Here is a 10431-nt window from a genome sequence, read left to right as displayed (position 1 = left end):
TTTGGCACAAAGCCTTTTCTCAAGACCAGTCTCCATTGTTAAGACACCGACGTGCTTCTCCGCTTCAGTAGGCTGGTCTTGCTTCAGAATTCGAATGAGTACACGGGATTTGTATATTCAAATAGCATTTTTCGTTACAATAGCCTATAGGTATGTTCTGACAGGCATTCTCTCTTTGAGTCAGTGTGAGTGTGTTCTAACGTGTGTTTAATCATTGGTGATTAAAAGGTAGCCTTCTGTGTTATGTGACAGTGCTGGAAATGAATGTCTCTACCTTTTACAAAGTAACAAGTTTGATTTTAAAATGAAAATGACTGGATTATACGTTTGAGCGTTTTTTGGGGGATGAATAATGAATTCTGAACCGCTACCCCATCAGCATACATTGACTGCTGTATCCAAAATAAACATGTTGATAGTCAACATACAACATGGGCAGTCCTTGCTAGGTCTACCGAAAATAGAGAATGAAAAAAGGCAGCAATCCTGTAATAAAAGGCCCTCTGATAAAAGCTGTCCGGTCCATCCACAGCTAGAATAATGACAGTCAGCAGATAGCTGGGAACATGACACTGCAGATATCACCACTAACAACCTGACAGACTGCACAGACCTCTCCTTGCCAAGAGATTGAATGTAGGTATGTGTTGTCAGTGTGTGTGTGTGTATGGTGTGTGCAACAGTCGAGCAGGAAGGGATGAATTCTGCATATAAATGAGAAATGTTCATAAGGGCTGGCATGCTGTGGTGTGTGTGTGTGAGTATCCTCCTTCTCATAATAATAGTCAGGTTAGGATATTCATGGTGAAAGATGGAGCCAAACCTTAGAATAACATTACATTAATAAGTAATGAATGGAATTGACTGTGCCTATCAAATGCTATATTGGGACACGGGTCCTCACATGAAATCTTTGAGCTAATGATCACCTGTGACTGTGCCCATTGATGCTCATGCATCCGGACAGGACCGGGGGAAAATACAGTGCCTTCAGAAAGCATTCATACCCCGTGACTTTTTCCACATTTTGTTGTGTTACAGCCTGAATTCATAATAGATTTTTTTTTTAAATTTTTATCTCAGCCATCTACACACAATACCTGCTAATGACAGAGTTAAAACATGCTTTTTAAATTATTTTCACATTTTTTGAAAATAAAATAGAGAAATATCTCATTTACACCCCTAAGTCAATACTTTGTAATTACAGCTGTGAGTCTTTCTGGGTAAGTCTAGAAGAGCTTTCCACACCTGGATTGTGCAACATATGCACATGATTATTTTCAAAATTCTTCAAGCTCTGTCAAATTGGTTGTTGATCATTGCTAGACAACCATTTTCAGGTCTTGCCATAGATTTTCAAGTAGATTTAAGTCAAAAACCTAACTCGGCCACTAACCGACTTCTTGGTAAGCAACTCCAGTGTAGATTTGGCCTTGTGTTTTAGGTTATTGTCCTGATGAAAGGTGAATACATCTCCCAGCTGAGTTAATCAGCTTTTACTCTAGGATTTTGCTTGATGGTTGTACAGTCATAACAAATTAAACTGAAGGACCTCGGCATCACTTTGGACCCTGTGATCTCTTTTGACAAACATATCAAGACTATTTCAAGGATAGCTTTTTTCCATCTACGGAACATTGCAAAAATCTGAAACTTTCTGACCTTACAAATAATTGTATGTGTGAGGTACAGAGATGAGGTAGTCATTCAAAAATCATGTTAAACACTATTATTGCAACCAGAGTGAGTCCATGCAACATATTTGACTTGTTAAGCAACTATTCACTCCTAAGCCTATTTAGGTTAGCCATATCAAAGGGGTGAATACGTATTGACTTTAAGACATTTCAACTTTCACCTTTTGTTAATTTGTAAAAATGTTTAAAAAAAACAACATAATTCCACATTGACATTACAGTCGTGGCCAAAAGTTTTGAGAATGACACAAATATTAATTTCCACAACGTTTGCTGCTTCAGTGTCTTTAGATATGTCTGTCAGATGTTACTATGGAATACTGAAGTATAATTACAAGCATTTCATAAGTGTCAAAGGCTTTTATTAACAATTACATGAAGTTGATGCAAGGAGTCAATATTTGCAGTGTTGACCCTTCATTTTCAAGACCTCTTCAATCCGCCATGGCATGCTGTCAATTAACTTCTGGGCCACATCCTGACTGATGGCAGCCCATTCTTGCATAATCAATGCTTGGAGTTGGTCAGAGTTTGTGTGGTTTTGTTTGTCCACCCGCTTCTTAAGGATTGACCACAAATTCTCAATGGGATTAAGGTCTGGGGAGTTTCCTGGCCATGGACCCAAAATATTGATGTTTTGTTCCCCCAGACCACTTAGTTATCATGTTGGCCTTATGGCAAGGTGCTCCATCATGCTGGAAAAGGCATAGTTCGTCACCAAACTGTTCCTGGATGGTTGGGAGAAGTTGCTCTCGGAGGATGTGTTGGTACCATTCTTTATTCATGGCTGTGTTCTTAGGCAAAATTGTGAGAGAGCCCACTCCCTTGGCTGAGAAGCAACCCCACACATGAATGGTCTCAGGATGCTTTACTGTTGGCATGACACAGGACTGATGGTAGCGCTCACCTTGTCTTCTCTGGACAAGCTTTTTTCCAGATGCCCCAAACAATCGGAAAGGGGATTCATCAGAGAAAATGACTTTACCCCTGTCCTCAGCAGTCCAATCCCTGTACCTTTTGCAGAATATCAGTCTGTCCCTGATGTTTCCCGGGAGAGAAGTGGCTTCATTGCTGCCCTTCTTGACACCAGGCCATCCTCCAAAAGTCTTTGCCTCACTGTGCGTGCAGATGCACTCACACCTGCCTGCTGCCATTCCTGAGCAAGCGCTGTACTGGTGGTGCCCCGATCCGCAGCTGAATCAACTTTAGTAGACGGTCCTGGCGCTTGCTGGACATTCTTGGGCGCCTTGAAGCCTTCTTCACAACAATTGAACTGCTCTCCTTGAAGTTCTTGATGATCCGATAAATGGTTGATTTAGGTGGCAGCAATATCCTTGCCTGTGAAGCCCTTTACGTGCAAAACAATTGTAATTTTTTTTATTTCACCTTTATTTTAACCAGGTAGGCTAGTTGAGAACAAGTTCTCATTTGCAACTGCGACCTGGCCAAGATAAATCGTAGCAATTCGACACATACAACACAGAGTTACACATGGAATAAACAAAACATACAGTCAATAATACAGTAGAACAAAAGAAAACAAAAAGTCTATATACAGTGAGTGCAAATGAGGTAAGTTAAGGAAATAGATAGGCCATGGTGGCGAAGTAATTACAATATAGCAATTAAACACTGGAATGGTAGATCGGCAGAAGATGAATGTGCAGGTAGAGATACTGGGGTGCAAAGGAGCAAAAATAAATAAATAAATACCAGTATGGGAATGAGGTAGGTAGATACTGTAGATGGGCTGTTTACAGATAGGCTAAGTACAGGTGCAGTGATCTGTAAACTTCTCTGACAGCTGGTGTTTAAAGCTAGTGAGGGAGATGTGAGTCTCCAGCTTCAGAGATTTTTGCAATTCGTTCCAGTCATGGGCAGCAGAGAACTGGAAGGAAAGACGACCAAAGGAGGAACTGGCTTTGGGGGTGACCAGTGAGATATACCTGCTGGAGCGCGTGCTACGAGTGGGTGCTGCTATGGTGACCAGTGAGCTGAGATAAGGGGGGACTTTACCTAGCAGAGACTTGTAGATAACCTGTAGTCAGTGGGTTTGGCAACGAGTATGAAGTGAGGGCCAGCCAATGGTGGGTAGTGTATGGGGCATTGGTGACAAAACGGATGGCACTGTGATAGACTGCATCCAGTTTGTTGAGTAGAGTGTTGGGGGCTATTTTATAGATGACATCACCGAAGTCGAGGATCGGTAGGATGGTCAGTTTTACGAGGGTATGTTTAGCAGCATGAGTGAAGGATGCTTTGTTGCGATATAGGAAGCCGATTCTAGATTTAATTTTGGATTGGAGATGCTTAATGTGAGTCTGGAAGGAGAGTTTACAGTCTAACCAGACACCCAGGTATTTGATGACAATGATGACGGCACATGTTTCCTTGCAGGTAACCATGGTTGACAAATGAAGAACAATGATTCCAAGCACCACCCTCATTTTTAAGCTTCCATTCTGTTATTCAAACAATCAGCATGACAGAATGATCTCCAGCCTTGTCCTCATCAACACTCACACACCTGTGTTAAGGAGAGAATCACTGACATGATGTCAGCTGGTCCTTTTGTGGCAGGGCTAAAATGCAGTGGAAATGTTTTTTGGGGATTCAGTTAATTTGCATGGCAAAGAGGGACTTTGCAATTAATTGCAATTCATCTGATCACTCTTCATATCATTCTGGAGTATATGCAAATTGCCATCATACAAACGGAGGCAGCAGACTTTGTGAAAATTAATATTTCTGTTATTTTCAAAACTTTTGGCCACGACTGTATAGGGTAATGTAAGTAGGCCAGTGACATTTTTATTAATTTAATCCATTTTAAATTTAGGCTGTAACACAACAAAATGTGGAAAAAGTCAAGGGGTGTGAGTACTTTCTGAAGGCACTGTATCTCAGTTGGAGATGAGTAACCTGGATTTTTGGATCAAGGACATACGGGTCATTCCTGGAATCATTACTGCAGAGAAAATAAACTTGAGTAATTTTTGTCATGATCTTTTTTGAGGATGCAGTGGAATTTCCACGGTAAGAGGAGTGATCATAATTGTTTATGTTTTGATGGCTACAAATTGTACTAGAGACAACGTGCAGAATACAAAATAGGACATTCGCAAATTTGTCATTACACATTTTGGGCATCCTTAATGCCACTTCATGTTTCAACTTTAACTTTTTTCCATTTTCCTCACTCCAAGATTCACCTTAAATCCGAAAGAGGGGACCGACAATCCAGCTTTAGTCATCTCGGAGAATCCTGGTTTGAGAACGAACAGATCTAAAATGATCCGTCATTTTCCAATGCATGGAAGATGGTCTGATTAACATTAGTTCATCAATCATATAATCAAGATAAGCCTGACTTCTTTAGGTGTCCCCGCACAATGCCCATCCTATGTCAATGACAGTGTTTTGTCTTGCCCTCCAGAGCCAGACCCGAGTCCGACCCTCCTTGCTAAAGTGCAAGGAGGGCCAGAGTTTTGGCTTCCATCTGTGTATGGAGAGGAGCTGCCGGGGCTATGTTGTCCGCCAGGTGGATCCGTGGAGTCCCGCAGAGCTCAGTGGGCTCAAGGACGGGGACCGTGTGCTGGAGGTCAATGAGGACTTCTCCCCAGGGTGTGAACCAGATGTCCCGTTATGAAAGTGGAATCGCTTCTTAAAGCTTTGGCACACAGATTTGAGAGCTGTATGTAATGTGGGTCTAATTCATCACGTGGAGCAGAACCAGACTTTAAGAGACCGGAGAGAACCTCTTCTGTTACAAGGTCTTCAACGGTGTCCTCTGCCTCGCTTTCGTTTGAAAATGAGCCACATTGTTCAAAATGTACAATATGTGGCTTCAATGTGAAAGACTAGCGTCCTGTCCAGGTGGTGTACATGCTCATCAAGCTGCCCCGCGCTACATAAACAGGCTCATTCCCTATGGGCTGTTCTGGCTCGGCTGACCTACTTGGTCTAAACAGAGTCTTTGTTTCTTAGCTGCAGCATGTTCTGCTCTGATTGACATGTGGTGCAGAGGATCCAGGCATGTGGGCTGCAGCTGTTGCTGCTGGTTCTGAAGGGGGAGGAGTATAAGGAGGCGCTGGCCCAGGGACTGGACCTCCAGGCTCTGACCAGGGCTTACCGAGGGGAGACGTGTTCCCGACCCAGGCTGTGTCACATCACCAGAGACTCTGTCTTAGGTCTGGGGATCAGCATCATCCCCATTGAAGGTAGAAACAAGTTTTTCATTCCGTAATCTTTTTTGGCAGATCATTTGCTAGACAGTCGGAAGGAGAGAGGGGGAGATGGTGAGGCCGATAAGCGTGGAGTCCAATTTGAGAAACGGCGGACTATAGATATAGGGTTAGTCGAGAGACGGTCGAGAGATGGTGATGTTTGCCACTCAATCAAACGCTGGCATCTCATCTTTTAAATATCAAAATCTTGTGCAGAGTTCATGTAAATGTTTAGGCCTGCATAGTACGATTATGAGGCTGAAAAGATTTGTCATGGGCCCCAGATGCACTGTTGAGAGCATCTTGACTTCAATTTTAGAAAACAGGGTTCCAAAAGGGTTCTTCGGCTATCCCCATAGGAGAACCCTTTTTGGTTCCAGGTAGAATCCTTTTGGGTTCCATGTAGAACCCTCTGTGTCAAGGGTTCTACCATGAACCAAAAGTGTTCTACCTGGAATCAAAAAGGATTCTTCAAAGCGTTGTTGGTAGTGTATATTGTGTTATAATTTCATATTTTTCTTATTTGATCATTTTTTCATACTTTTTAACTCTGCTTTGTTAAGTAAGCATTTCACGGTAAAGTCTGCATCTTTTGTATTTGGCGCATGTGACAAATAACATTTGATTTGATTACCTACGAGAGGATCTCAGTGAAGGCGTTTGATTGTGCCTGTTTGTATCTCTCCAGGTCAGAAGGGTCGATACACGTTGAGCACAGTAAGTGAGGGCCCTGCAGAGAGGGCAGGGGTGCGTAGTGGAGATAGACTGGTGTGGATCAACGGTGCCATGGTATCAACGCTCACCCATTCAGCTATCAGTAAAATGGTAAGCATTTACAGGCCCTCCTTCTCAGAAATGCTCGACAGATGTGTGTCTCTGTATATGTCTTAGTAAGTCTGTGTGTGTGCACGTCCAAGCATGTTCCTCACTTCCCCCTCACGTTTAGCGATTTGTACTGCTCAGGTGAAGAAATGTAGCGTCCATGTTACCGTCCTAGTCATCAACAGAGAAAGTGAAGCGAGCTACATCCGGCAGAAACTGCCCATCTTGCCTATCATGGCTGGCTCTCACAATCTGCCACACAGACCTCAAACGATGCATGTGGTCCAGGGGTCAGATGGATACGGCTTCCTATTACGACAAGGGAGGTTGTCATCGGGGGGTCGTAATGGTGAGTGAGAATGATGCACACATCAGGTGATGTTTTCTCTTTTGCTAGAAACTTCCATTTGTTGCATGCATGACCATGTTACACGCACCTACTATGACCACCGTATCATTTCTTATTGTCATATCTTAATGTTCCTGACTAAGTCTGTGGAAAATGTGCTGCATAGACAGACATACTCGACACGCTACAAACCTTGTAATAGGACATTAGAAAGACTCATACATGCTTAGAACAAATAATAAGCATTATACCTGCTGGCTGAGCTACATTTTGTTGCTGTCGATTCCAGCTCACCTACTCCGTGAGGTGGATGTGGGTAGTCCAGCAGAAGAGGCTGGTATGCAGGATGGAGACTTGCTGCTGGCGGTCAATGGGCATCCTTCGGAGTCCATGGAGCGTGAGAATATTGTCAGGAAAGTGAGGAAGAGTGGCAAGTGGGTTAGCCTCACCACCATACCCATACACGAAGAGACTTCTACACGCAGGTGTGTAAGCGGACGGAGGCCATGTGCAGTTTGGAGAATAGGAGTTAAGCGAGTTCTGGTGTTAGAATATTGATTGTTTAGGAATTGTGTCAACTAAAAATACCTTCCCGGTCAAAAAACACTGTCTATTCTGTTTCCTACTGCAGTTGGGTCTATCTCCCCTGCTATTCCATGAGGACAGTCTGCCAAAAGGAGAGGGGATGAGGAAGACACAGTCCCCTTGGCACAAAGATTCAGGATGGGCTGAGTAAAAATGAGCACGGTTCACTTCCCTGTCCAAGACTCTGTGTCCTCGAGAGAGAGAATAATCAGGCTTTGGGTTTAATCTGGGTTGTGTTCAACATGAGCCAGGGACTTTCATAGGGCAGGGATTCTTTTGAACATCAACAACATAACACCATGGTCATCTAGCTCTCTCTCATCTATTTGTTGTCATCTCTACCATTATGTTTCCTGACATAAATAGGCCATTTGAAAAATTCCCAATCAAAGTTGTAGTAATGAGTAACAGCTTTCATCAATCAAAAGTTCCCGATATTGATCTGCTGTGTTTTCCACAAGCATTGTTATAATGACCGAGGGTAGGTGTTAAGATGTTTCCTATGAGAAATGAGTGGCACGGTTATGACTGCAGTTTTCTTTTGTCCTGCAGGTGGTGGTAAAGGGCTTAGGACATAGGGCTGGACTGTGGGAAGGGGATGTCGTTGTGGAGGTGAATGGCCAGAATGTGGAGAATGAGTACCTTGAGGACGTTGTGACGCTGATAAAGAAGAGCACGACGACTTTGAAATTACCGGTTGCGGAGAGGTCAGAGTATGAGAGACTCAAACAGAGTGGGCTTCCAATCACTCCTGGGGTCATACTCCACAGGAGAGGAACACTCACATGTACTCACAGACACAGACACAGACACACAGACACACACACAGAAAGAAACAAATGTTAATACAGAACCTACAGATCAATAATATTTAATAATCGAATGCGTTGCAGGTTTTAGAGAAAACAAATGATGCTTTCTTGTGAAGGAATGCTGAGAAGTGACCAAAGTCATTATGAAGACAACATCTCACCTAACAGAGGAGGACCTGGCATTAGCACAGCATCAACAACAACATAGCTGCAATCATTAATTCATGTGCCAGTGATAACACTGCAAAACAACGCAGGATGAAATAAATGAAGCTGTTCCCTCTACTTCTGAATGCAACCTGAAAGAGAAGGGCTGAATTAGATGCCAATATTTTGGCCAGACCCATAGGGCTCTGGTCAAAAGTATTGCACTACAAAGGGGAAAGGGTGCCATTTTGGGGCATAGCCATGGTGAGTCTGCTTTCATCTGAAACATGTCAGAGGATTTAATCCCTTCTCTACACATCTCCCAATCTCACATCTTCTTTTTGAGGACTATTACCGACAGAGCTATGCTAAGGACCTGCTTCTTGCGAAATAGGATTTGCAGAGTAGATTGCACACCGTTTAAATTATTGATATCACTTGTGTGTGAGAAAGGGATAATGAAGTTTAGGTTTATTCTAAGGTGTAATCAAGATAAACTAAAAAAAGATGGGGAAAAACAATAGTGGGGCTCAGTTGAGAATCTATGATCATTATTGTATGTGATGATTCAAGGTGTACAAAGTGTAAAGATCTATAATTAAGTACTTGATAAGCCATACAATTGCATAAAACTAGCTCAATGTACAGTACACTACATTTGGACACCACTTCAAATGAGTGGATTTGTATATTTCAGCCACACCTGGTGCTGACAGGTGTATACAATCGAGCACACCGCCATGCAATCGCCATAGACAAACATTGGCAGTAGAATGGCCCATACTGAAGAGTTCAGTGACTTTTAATGTGGCACTGTTATAGGATGCCACCTTTCCAAGAAGTCAGTTCGTAACATTTCTGCCCAGCAATGTCACATCTAGTGAAAAGCCTTCCTAGAAGAGTGGAGGCTTTTATAGCAGCAAAGGGGGGGACCAACTCCATATTAATGCCCATGATTTTGGAATGAGATGTTTGACGAGCAGGTGTCCATATACTTTTGATCATGTAGCGTATATAAGAAAATTAATTAAATTGATTAAGAGAAACATATTCATGAAAACATTTCACTTTGAACAACTACACCATCTAGTGACCGTTTAAAAGCCTGACTAACGATGGAAATGTGCCTTTTTTGTAGCGTTCAGTGTTACATTGAACATACTGTACATATTGCACTGTATACAACTTCTGCTATTATACTGGCCCTTAGTCTGTGGAAAAGTTGCATAAAACTGCTATTCAATGCATAGAGCTGGCCATGCTCTTTAAGTGAGGTGTTGATGAACATAAATGAAGGTCAGCTGTAATGTAGTAAAGGCAAAATAATGACACATGGAAACAGAAATAATGTCAATGCTAGTTTTTATTTGACGCTACTTTGAAATACCTCTTTTCCAGAGGGAAGGGAAAAAAACAACACAGAAACTAATTTAAGCTGATGTTGGAGAAACTGAAAAAAAAAACAAATCGGGCAAGCTCCTGGAAATACATATATCACTAACAATAACTCAACTAGGTACACTGAAATGTATTTAAAAAACGATTTAAAGCCAAACCTACAATAATCACACTTATGAACTAGTACTTATTAATCCAACCTGCTCTTAAGGACCCACAGGGTGTGCAAGCCTTTGTTCTAGCCCAGTTCTAGCATACACTTTTCTACTAATAAGATAATTAGTAGAAATCAGGTGTGGTAGAACGCAGCTTGAACAAGAACTCACACCTTTTTTTTGTGTTTATTTTTTACCCCTTTTTTTCTCCCCAATTTCGTGGTATCCAATTGGTAG

The 10431-nt window shown here is 42.2% G+C and overlaps 1 protein-coding gene and 1 pseudogene across 1 annotated transcript in view; one reads left to right on the top strand and one right to left on the bottom strand.

Moving 5' to 3' along the window:
- LOC110503547 (uncharacterized) overlaps positions 1-10431 on the bottom strand; it is a 60029-nt gene that overhangs the window by 44744 nt on the left and 4854 nt on the right. The gene's annotated exons all lie outside the window — the stretch shown is intronic.
- On the top strand, positions 5110-8658 carry LOC118943992 (Na(+)/H(+) exchange regulatory cofactor NHE-RF3-like; annotated as a pseudogene).

The sequence above is a fragment of the Oncorhynchus mykiss genome, chromosome 24 (assembly GCF_057628025.1).
Source record: "Oncorhynchus mykiss isolate SJ-2025 chromosome 24, ASM5762802v1, whole genome shotgun sequence".
Classification (NCBI taxonomy): Eukaryota; Metazoa; Chordata; class Actinopteri; order Salmoniformes; family Salmonidae; genus Oncorhynchus; species Oncorhynchus mykiss.
This window is presented reverse-complemented; position numbering and strand designations above follow the sequence as displayed.